The sequence below is a fragment of the Zonotrichia albicollis genome, chromosome 3, assembly GCF_047830755.1.
Source record: "Zonotrichia albicollis isolate bZonAlb1 chromosome 3, bZonAlb1.hap1, whole genome shotgun sequence".
Lineage (NCBI taxonomy): Eukaryota > Metazoa > Chordata > Aves > Passeriformes > Passerellidae > Zonotrichia > Zonotrichia albicollis.
The window spans coordinates 97,761,219-97,773,301 of NC_133821.1; the positions used below are offsets into that span (position 1 = coordinate 97,761,219).

Here is a 12,083-nt window from a genome sequence, read left to right on the forward strand (position 1 = left end):
CAAAAAATAACACTAAGGGTTTATTCAGCAGGCTTTTGTATCTGGTTTGTATATTCTACAGACCTTGTGAGAGCATGATAGCTCATTAACGGGAAGTCCTCAGCACGAAACCTTGACTTACGGTGCACACTGTTGCTAGTTTCCTACTTGATTTTGTTAATTCCCCACACAACAGCTCTAGTGACTCCAAGCTGGAGAGAAGCCTTAATGAAATATTTGAACAGAGAAAAGTATAAGGACATTCTGTGTACTGTAATGCTTGGATTATTATATGCACTTTAGGCGTTTCAGAACAAGTAAAATCCCGTATTTTATTGCTACACTTAAACCAGAAGGATATTTTTGACTGAAATTTTGTTTTTAACTTCCCAGCAGTGGGTCTCTCACACTTAATCTTTCAGAGAAATGCTGTCAAATTTTTGCAGGAGGTTTCTAAATCTTAACAAGATGGAGTTAATAAAAGGGATTTGGTCCTAAAACTAAAGAACTAGTAAACATTCTTTACATTTACTAAATTTCAAATATAATAACTCTGATGAAGGGATAAAAAGGCTGTGGTGATTCAGGATTCAGGCGACTTTTAAAATAAAAATCTTCTCTGGTATACCTATCATGTGATTCAATTTAACAAGACATCTTTATTATTCAGCAATTACAAAGAAGGAACCTCTTACACCATGAACTTAGCATGAATGTTTAAGTTATGTACTGTTCACTAAAATTTATCAGCATGCTTGCAGACACTCGCAGATGCATTGTATCCTTCTTCCTACAACCGCAGGGGAAATGTCATACAAATGCCACAAACAATTTAAAATAATTTAATTACTACAGAACTGATGTTCTGAAAACAGAAAAGGAAAATTATAGTGACACCCCACCACCCTGTTACTCTAACCAGCTACTTCATGTCTCCAGCATTGGTTTCAGTAAGTCAAGTACCCCTTGCAAGCTGTGCTGCACAGCAGCCTTCCTACCACTTGGGTGTGAAAGGTTTGCACTGAAAAAGGAGTGCATCCTAGCAATTCATCTAAAATCTGTCAAAGACGGAACCCCACTTTAGGAGCAGATATTTGTAATTGTAGTGTATAAAGAATACAGTATACCATATGTAACTGCATATGTAAATGCAGTGTCTGTATTTCTGACATCCACAGAGACAAACAAATTATGTTCCCAATCTCTTTGGAAATCCTAGAGCTGGCTAGAGGTAAAATTTTTTTAACCTTTATTTTTAAGCTTTAATAACTTTATAGTTATACTGTTATAAAGTTTATAATATAAACTTTATTAACATTTCTTCTTAAACTCCATATTGCTGGGGTAGTAAGTGAACCCTCACAGCCCCCACATGGCCATCTTTAGCAGCTTCCTTACAGAGACTCTTGTTACCTACTTGCAGAAGCTGTCAACTGCCAATGATTACTCCCAGTTTTACTCCAAAACGTGTTTTGTACTCCCATCTGTAGATACAGGTTATTGTGCCTCATTATTTTGGAAAACAAACAGACTTTAATGAGGAATAGGGGATAAAATGTTTTACCACTGTTTAACTTAAGCATTTCTTACAACCTCAAGACCTTTTTTTCTCCACTCTTTTTTTTACTCTCTTGTATATGTATTCCTCCAGTACTGAAACTATTCATACACATATTGCCCATTCTCCTTGTACCCAAAAAAAACATGAGGCAAAGGAGAATCATAAAGAAAAACAATTACTGTGAAATGCTATTTAGGTTTGTTCTTAATTTTATATGCATATAAAAACATATACTTATCTACTTGGTGTTCAGTAAAAAAACAGGTAAAAATCCTAGGACAAATTTAGTACACAGTTACCTCCCAGAAAATTCATTGCTGCACACACACAATTTCAAGGAAGATTTTGCTTCTGTGTAAGCAATACTGAAAGAGGTTTTAAGAGCTATACAGACCCAGAAAAAATCTTCTAAGTCTGTCCCTGCCTAGTTAAGATATAAGCATGTTTACAGAGCAGAATGTAGAAAAAAAAATGCCACCTGCTATCTGTATAATACCTATTTTGTCAATATATGCAAGTCTAAAACCTTCAGAACTCTCAAATGTTACACCTGTTCAAAAGAGTAAAATTCAGCATCAAACCACTTAAGAGAGATTCAGTTGGAGGATATACTTGGAGAACAGGAACAAAGAGACTTAGGGTGACAGGTAGCAGCAAATTAGATAAGAATTGAGCATACATAATGCCACAAGAAATAATGCAGTTTCTGATTGCAGAGACACCACAGACCAGTGAGATTACACTGATGAGATTAGCTAAGATTGTTTTGTTTCTTGTATTTTAAGAGAAGAAAGAATCATCAAAGTAAAGAAAATAAACACATCAACAGGAAAATGTAAAAAAATATCAGCAGAGATTAAGTGGTTCTGCTGGGCTGAATGTAGAATGAATATCACTGAATACACCCCATAAAGGTCTCTTCCTACATTTTACTTTAGTTTTGGCCTTTGTTATTATTTTTCTGTCATACACTGTCTGTAAGAGGATATTTCTGGACAGCTATTTTTACCTTATGATATAAAAAATGTGTTTTAAGAAAACTTATACTCTTGTGTTGTTGTTGAAAAATATTTAAAGTGATAATATTTAAAGTGAATAAACAGTTTTATTCTTTTTTTCAAAGTTACTTTGTGTATCCTGTACCAGTCCCATTGCACCTGCTCAGGCTCAATATTTCTGTTGTGCTCCCAAAGTGAGAGCCAATGCAGAAAACAAAACACTGTAATTTTGCCCTAAATACTGGTGTCAAATGGGTGGGAGAATCACTAGGAATCAGTATAAATTTAATAATGCATTGCTGTAAGATTTTGAACTAACTTCAAAAATAAAAACTTAGAAAACACTTCCTAAAAAGTCTGATTTTTATTTTCCTGGGTCTTTAGGTCTACTTATCTCATACTCCCCCTACACACACTTCCCACCCTGTTTACCATATTCATTGACTTCTTTTTCCTTGTTTGTTTCAAGTTTAAAATGCTTCTACCAAAAACCATGCAAAAAGGAGCACTTCTTTTCTTGTAACTCATAAAGTAGCCTGTGGAAGACTAACATGTATGCATATACATATTTATATAGTAGTAGTTGGAATTTTTGCAGGATACATGTATTTTGAACAGGAAAACTATAAAATGCATCAAAACTAACTCTAGTAAAGTCAGTGCTGCTAAAGATATTTTGATCAATCTTGATAATGAAAATGAAGTCATGTATATTCTTATGACTGTAAATAGCTTCCATTCTACAGCTACAGAGACAGAAAATATGCCAGCAAGATTGGATCTTCCTCATTCCTTGAAATAGTTTCTTAAATGAATTTGTTGTAGTAGAAAATTTAATAAGTAAGAACAGCTGCATTCAGCCAGATCAAAGGCTCATTCTGCTCAGTACCTTTTCTCCAACAGCAAGTCAAAGGAGAGAGGACTTTGACAAAAAAATATCCCTCCCATTCTTGAGCAGCATCTCAGGAATTCTTAAAAAAGTACCCTTGTCTTTCTATTTAATTGTCCTTGATATTATAGTTCTTTATAAACTCATCTCTGAGTCATCTTCTGAGACTATACTAACTTCTAGAGTCTTTCAGGTATTGTAGAGGAAATCCTAAACCACAAAAACACCCCTTTTCTGTGTTTTTTCAGCATTTACCATCTGTTAGGTTCATTTGAAACCCCAGTAAGTTTATTCATGAAAAGAGAATACACAGATGACCTTTTCCTATGCTTTCTATGCCACTTAGCATCTCACTGACCTTTGTCATGTTTCACCTACTTTTATTTCCAAGTTCAAAAGTTTCGTTTCATATTGTTCTTTGCACCTAAGCAATTTTGTTCCCTTTCTATAACCATTTTGATGCTATGTTATACCCTACATGAGACAGGGATACCAAAACTTCTTTTAATATTCAAAATGTGCATGCATCATTTACACGGGAATAATTTTAATCCTTTTCCTTCTTCTCCCACTAATTTCATATTTTCTTTTCTAAGGAGTAGCTTGACATTTTATATGACTATGGATTATAATTAAGACTTTTTTTCTCTGGAATCACAGTGAGGCTGTGTCATTTTACATAGAAAAATGTGATTTATTAGATTTCCTACAGTTTATTACTATGTACATCACATCACATTGCATTTGTCTACTATGTATTTTATCAACTGCCCCAATATCCCCTTACTTGATCACATAAGGCTATTTTTTGTAATTCTTCACAATTGTTCCTCATTTCCATTAACTCATCAATTCCCATCATCACAGTCACTTCACAGCTCACCTCTTATGTAGATCACTTATGGGAGCACTGAACACCCATGCCAGCACAGATTTCTTTGGGAGGCCATGGTGACTCCTTTCTTTGTAAAAAAATCAATTTTCTCCTAAGAGACAACTTTTATCCAACCTTTCAGCAATGTACAACTTTCTTATGCCCCACCTGATTTATTTCCTTTACAGCTGTTACTGGGGAGCCTTGTTCAATATCGTCTGGAATTCTGATGACCTTTTTCCACAATCAGGCTGACTCATTCAGAGAACTCCAGAAGGTTTGAAAAGCATATAATTTTAAACTTTTTTCTTCCATATGTCATATTTAATCATGTGCCAATTGATTTTTTTCCTTAATAGAGTTTTTTAACACAAATTTCAGATGTTCCAGCCTTTATAGCTTAACGCCCCTTGGTCCCTTTTAAATATGGACATCTAAGGTGAATTGAAGCTGGAGATTATTTTTGCTGTGCAGCAATTTTTTCCTAGACTGTCTCTTAAACTCTGGATAATGTATGGTGCTTGTTACATTACTGTTTATTTAGTCTGTTCCAAAACCTGTTCTACCAAATTTTTTACTTTAAATGGAAGTGTTGAGGAATTTTCCACAGACAACAGTTCAGGCATGGAAACTACAAAGCATATAAATTTTTTGCTCTTCCCTAATCTTGTTTTTATGTTGTTAGTTATTGGCCCAGCAAGAATCTCTTGCAGGGTACTTGCTCCACCTGTGTTCAAGGGAGGAATAATTTTTAGTTTTACTGTTCTGGCGCAATGCCCTTGAACACTATTATTTTATTTACAGAAAAGCCTTCAGAGAGGGCCCAGCAGCCCCTAAATCTTACTGGCATCTCACTGCTTTCACTCATCTTACCTTGGGATTATCTCCCTCTGGCACAAAACAGCACTGACCACTTGCTTTGGATACATAACAGGACCAATCCCATCATGTCTCTCCTATTCTTATTTGTGAGGCCTTAATTATAGGAGTTAATTCATAGAGTCTTTAATAATTTTGAATCCTCTCTCCTGCACAGTAAATTCAGACACCCATCTCATGGCCCCAGAGCACCTCCTGCCTGCAATTTTGACTCCTTTAACTCAAACATGTGCACAATTGCAGAACTTTGTTATCACAGTGTTAGCCACAACTTCAATGACTTTGAGCAGCAAAGTGCATGACAGCAACAGCTTCTTAAACATGACTTTTAAAAAAAGGATAAAAAAAGTTCCTGATAATTCAAAGAAGTGTTACGTACACATAGAACAAAAAAGATTTCCTATTGAACTGCAAGAGATAACTACAGATTTAAATTGTTGTCGCTATCAGTTGACACAGTGGAGCAGTACAGAGCTGTAAGGCATGAACAGGTGGTTTGCACACCTTGTTTCAACAATTTATTTTTTCTTTCTCTTGTGTTTTATATTCTCTCTTTGTCTTTTCTCTTCTCCTGAGCACTATGTAATCTGCCAGCACTTCCTACCCCCACTTAGACCTGCAGGCCCTGCAGCCCCTGCCATCAGTTGGTTGTGCTCTGCACTGGGCCTTCATCATTTGTTCCTCATTAGTATAACCTCAAGGCACCTTCTGACTGCCTTGCTACTCAGGAAAACTGCTATTTCCTAAATAACTCCAGTCAAGAACGGAAATTTCAAATGGCCAGAGAGGCAAAGGCACTATTCTTTGAGGACTGTTTTAAATAGCATGTAGCTTCTTCAAGTGTCCTTTAAAAATCCATAAAAAAACCTCATAACACCATTACGAGGCACTTTCCAGGGAATTAATCAAATCAGAAAGTACTGAGATCCTTTTAATTTAGGCATCATTGAAGATTTATTCACAAGCAAGCCACAATCTTTACTGGCATCCCTAGAGTGTGCCCCAGCACAGAGATCTCACAAAGAGGGCGCCTGCCCCACACCAGAGTCTGTTTGCTGTGCCTGCCATCACTTCCCAGCCTCAGGGAGAACAGGCACCACAAGGCTTCAGTACTTCAGATATTGAAATATACTCAAGACAATCCTAGCACAATGTGAAATGAGACCAGAGTAAATTTACTCATTGTTTTTGCAAGAGAGGGAAAAATAGTTTCAAGAGAATTAGTGAGATTTTTTTCAAAATAATTTGATCTGAAATAATGTCTGGGGAGACCTCAGTGAGCGTCAGCCTGTCCCAGCCCCAGATGGGACCACGCCTGGCTGCATTGCAGCACCAGGAGCCAGGGCAGGTTTGTGAGTGTGTGGATGCTGGTGACCACCTGGACAGATGTGGTGATGGGCAGGGGACAAGGAGAGAAACACAGGAAGGGATCTTCAAGGACAAGACCCTGGGCTGGGTGACTACTGCAGCCCTGGGAAATTGTAGTCAGCTCCGTGGGTGGGTGGGCGGGTGAGTGGAACACAACTGCCCCAGGGCAGAGATGGGAAATCAAGTGAGGCCAGTGGTGCTGTGAGCTCATGTGAGCGTGTCTGGCTCTGTTCATCCGTGCAGCCAGCTCTGTACATGTGTACATGGTGTATTCTTGTGTTCTGTACTGGGAAAAGCTGCTCAGCCTTGTCACGGCCTGAGTCTGGGGAAGAGACGGGGCAGCCTCACCTCCGTTGGCTGCTGGATTCAAGAACACCATCAGCTGCTTCTGAATCATTACATATTCTGTAGCTTGGCACTAAAGGTTAAAATAGAGGGGAAATGGCAGCTAAATTACAACACTGAGATGGATTTCTTTTAAATACAGATCTACTCAAACCCTGCAATTTTTGGCTGTGACCAGTCTAGGACCTTCATGGAGTCCCTCTTACATGAGATGCATGTAATAACCTTAAGTTTTGATGCAGACATTCACAACGTGACTGGAACTTCATCAATCTAGAAAACATTTTAAATTCAGACCTTCTAGCCACAGGGTATATACTCATTGATTGTGCTGATGAAACAAGCTGGTGTTTTTAAAGTCTCAGATTAGTACTGTGAAAGTCAGGCACTAGCTCTTTGGACCATTTCCTATGTATACTCAAATCTTTATCCAGAATTCAATTGAAATATAATTTTCCTAAAGGTTAAAGATTAGTATTACTATTCTGCAAGAAATTCAGAAACAATTTTGCCAAAATGCTACCTCTGTCAGAGCAAAACATTTTAATTGCAAGTATGTGAAAGTTTTTATTTTAATGAAGTTCTAAAAGCTGAAATGTATATTAAGCATAAACTGGATTATGTTGCCATTACTAATTGAGAAAAAGGTATTTCATGTTCTGTTTTTAATACTAGATTGCCCAAAAAGACCAATAAATCAATATTCACGAATGTTTATGTGGAAGTAAAATATGGGATAATATTCTCTTTGTAGAAAATACTTTTTTTTTTTTTTAAAGGGTTTTATTACTTAAAAAAATCCAGTGTATAACACTATCAACTCAGTGCCACTGGTCAGTAGAGGCAAAAAAATAATAAGACCAAAACAACTCTTTCAAGGCTACAGCATGACAGTGTTTCCTTCTGACACAGCAATAAGTTCTTAATTAAAAGCAGCTAGATTATATGAAGTTGATTTATCCCTTTTCCTTTGAAAATATATATTTTATCCCAGTAAAGCAAAGACCTTTGCATACTTTCTTCCTTTGAATTCACAGATTCACCAAAATGAAGGAAATAAAATGCATCAGAAAGAGAGGAAAGCAATCCAAGTCCTATACCAGATTTGAAATTTGTAGAAGGTAGTGTTGAAAAAGTTATTTTACAGAGAGTAAGACCTTCTATTTTAAAATTCTGAGCTAAGTGTGGATTTAGTATCCTTGAAAAAAAGACTATTCTTCATAGATGCAAACTCATTCTGCAAAAGGAGACCACTGAGGACAGGTTGGATTTTATTTTTCTCCTTTTCTAAGATAAAGTAAAATAAATTGAGGCTTCAGGTAAACATCACTGTTACAGTTGCTTAGCAACAGCTGGTAGAATTAGAGAGCATTGTACAGCTCAGGTAGATAAAAGGAAAGTGTTTATTTCATTGTTTGTGAAATACTCAAACAATAAAAGGAACGCTCTTCCAAGCTTCACTGGAACAAGAGCAACACAACTGTAGGCAAACTACTCTGAGGATTTCTTTACCCCTCTTCTTCCAGCCTCTTCTTCCAGACTCCTGGAACATACAGGATAATTGTCTGTACCAAATCTGATCACTTCAGCATTGTCACCTTGACTTTCATTTTTTATTGATGCCTTTTATTGATGCCACTTTCCCAGACCACTTCACCGACAGCCTTGCTCACATGTCAGAATCTTACAGCAGCTTTTCTTTTTGTAATCTTTGTCACAGGATGCCTACACCATGAGGCTGAAAAGTGTACCAAGTGTACTTCAAGCAGTTTGGTTTTAAACTATGACTAAAGAACTTATTGTCAAAAGGCCCAGTTCTGAAGACCAGGAAAAATCCATTTGTCTCATTGTAACTGCTCCACGAATATCATCTACATTAACAACTTCCTCTTCCCTGAAAGTTATTGCTTTGTGCACCACTTCTGTTATCCAGAAGGTTTTCCAGCATTTTTTCCATTGTCCACATATAACCAGTCTTGAAAAGGTTTCATATTTGTTCATCCCTGTTACTTGAATTCATTCTTTCTTTGCATTTAAAACAGAGTGGAGTCAGCTGACATCAACTGAGGAGGACAAATACTATCTTCCAAATTAAATGGCTAAATCATAATGAGGAAAAAGAATGAGTGACAATAAATTTTTCAATAGTCATTAGAGAAGTTTCGTTTTCAAAGACGGAAGACTTATTTTTAGAATTTAATTTGGAAAGATCAGATCACATTACATTAGCGTTTAATGTTAAAACCATAACTTTGTTAATAAAAGCACATTTTGCAGGAAGAATTTTATCCATAATGTTAATTATATTTTAAAAAATATAATTATATTTTATGGATCTATTGCAAGAAACCAGGAAACATTCTTCTAGATAGGTGCATTATTTCTCTGCAAATAATTGTGCTCTTAATTTAGATGTGAATTTGATACAAAGCAGAATATTTGCACTATGCGATGCATATGCAAGAAAAAAGAATAAAAAATTAACATGGTAGCAGTATTGAAGCATTAGCAAAGTTGAATATAATCAAAACATAGGTAAAGGGACAACACATGCAGGCATAAATCAGAAATTTACACACACAAAACATATACAATCTATGACTTTCATTAACATCACCAAAGGTGGAACGATGCAGCATACCTACAGTCCCTCGAAATTATAAAATCAAAGTACAGCTGTGTGAGACACTCATGAATGGAACTGAAATGATGTTTTCTAATAATCTTCATCACAGGAAATTTAGTACCTTATGTTTTGTATCGTACATATATGGCTACACAGTATTAAAGTAATTTCTTATTTTAGTGGGGCACTGGGATGGCATGAAGGGTGGTGCAGCTGCTGTGCCTGAGTCACGACGTCAGTAGCTAAGATTAATGCACAATTATTTCAGACTGGAGTAGTTCACCACCATCTTGCAGCATCAATAACGCTCACAACTGCATGAGTAACTACAGGTCTGATTCAGCATTGCTCCAATCCTTTGGCCTTATCTACATTAACTCAAAATGGTGCCAAAACACTGCTAGTGTGATTTGGTGCCCCCAGCTCATACTGGAGTAAAATGAGGAAGGAATAAGATATCTTTCTGTTTTATCACAAGATCTAGTTTTACTTCTCCCATATGAAAAAGTATGCTTCAGTGTTAGGTTTTCCACTGTGTAAATCTCAAGAAATTATATTTGTAAATAATAGCAATTAATATAGTGAACTGTAAGAAAAATGCAATCAGCATTGGCTTTAAGGTATAGCTGATTAGAGTAACATATTAAAAATAGTGTATATATAGTATGTCTATTTAATCATTAAACACCATCAGCCCATGCAAATGATTCAAATATGCTACAGAAATAAAAGCAGAATTCAAATAAACTAAGAGACTTAGATGATAGTACAAACTGAAACTATAAAGATTCAAGAATATGTTTATTATATAATTAAATTACTTCACCTAACAGTGCAACACTCCAACGATATTATACAAAAGTTTCTCATGGAATTATGATGGATGCTGTTTTTAAATATCAAATTGAAAAAAATCACCCAAATATTCAATTATTGATTAGAGATAAATCATATGAAATTGAAGAAACAGAACTTATTTCAGGCTTTTCATGCAGCCTGTGCCCCCACATAATGTGTCTACATCACAACAATCAAGCACTATTTCAGGGACTAGTCCTGAACTCAATTTCTCAAAGGGATTTCAAATCCTTGATTATGGCATAATTGAAACACATAGAAAAAATCTACTCCTTGCAAGAATATTACAAGCAAAACCTTATTATGTTCATTTTATGTGAAATAATGTACAAAAGAAAAAATCTGTCTGCATCACTGACTCATCCTCAGGAACCCGTGTGACTGACAGGAAATGCAGAGCCAGAAGCAGCACAGCAAGTGGATGATATTCATGTTGGCACTGCTAAAGCTGGTTGTGCCAGGGTGGGTGAAATGTGGGCTGATCTGCCATGTCAGGTCTGTGTCTGTGGTGCAGAACTGCTCTCAGACCTGTGAGTTATTCTGATGTCCATAGGCACTGCTTCCACAAAATGATATGGAAATTCTCTAGAATATTTTTAATTTACCACTCACACAAGATACCTTTATGGTTCCACACATATTCTAATGCAAACAATTTTCTAGACATCGTTCAAATACAAGATTGTGTGTTCTTTCTCTAGGCCTAAAATTATTTGCTTTGATGTTTGTGACAATCAAGTGACTTTAAAGAAAATAGTTGACGAATGGGGGTGATGAGGGGTGGAAGGCATTGGTCCTGAGATCCCAGCCTTTCTGGGAGTTTATCTGACTGTGGAAGTGTCCAGGGGTGTTATCACATGCCCACTGAAGTCAATGCCAAGGAATCCCCAGACTACAGTGGCAGAAGAATCTACTTTGTAAATAGAGACTCTAATAATTTGCATATCTGTCTTGCTTCTAGGAGAAGAAAATTCAAATGGGAAGATATTGGAATGGCTCAACAAAAGTGCACATGACTTTGCGAGGCTGCACATGGTCTTCAACAACAGCAGGATGAGAATCTAAAATATTGGCTTTCACTTATGTTACATCAGACTGCATTATGTCATGCTGTCTCACATCTCACCTGACAGGCACATTTCTGTTACAAAACATAAGAAGACAGAGAAAACAGCAGTGATTTGAAAACATGTTTATGTTAACTGAGGTGAATAGTCAATTAGCAGATAACATAAAACAAACTCTAATTAGTTAAAAGATTCTTGTCCATAAGAATAAAAAGCATTATCAATTCCACAATTTTTACACAAGTAAATTTATATTATGAATTCAAGAAGCACTGTAATAGTTACTAAACTACAGCTGTATGATTAACTCTTGAAAGTCTGAAAGTGCTCACTTCTGCCATGCCCTTAGCCCACCTGACTCCCAGTTCACCCTTCTATCTACAACTTTCCTTATTCAGGGAGGAACGTGATCATATGTATGTGAAAAACACTGAATATATGGATCCTGTGGTAGAAATTCTAAAATTAAATTGTCCACAATGGCTTGCAGGACAGACAGCAAAGTGTTGTGTGATTCAGCTATATTATTGACTATTTAAATTAATAATTTGCTTTAGCTGCAAACATAACATCTTTCTGTCATGGCAACCCATACCTGAAGTTGTGTAAGTCAAGGTATAGTCGTGAGCTGCAATCATC

General features: G+C 36.3%; 1 protein-coding gene across 2 annotated transcripts in view; it reads right to left on the bottom strand.

Annotated features, from left to right (window-relative positions):
• Positions 1-12,083, bottom strand: part of CSMD1 (CUB and Sushi multiple domains 1) — a 1,059,975-nt gene that overhangs the window by 849,179 nt on the left and 198,713 nt on the right. The window lies entirely within an intron of this gene.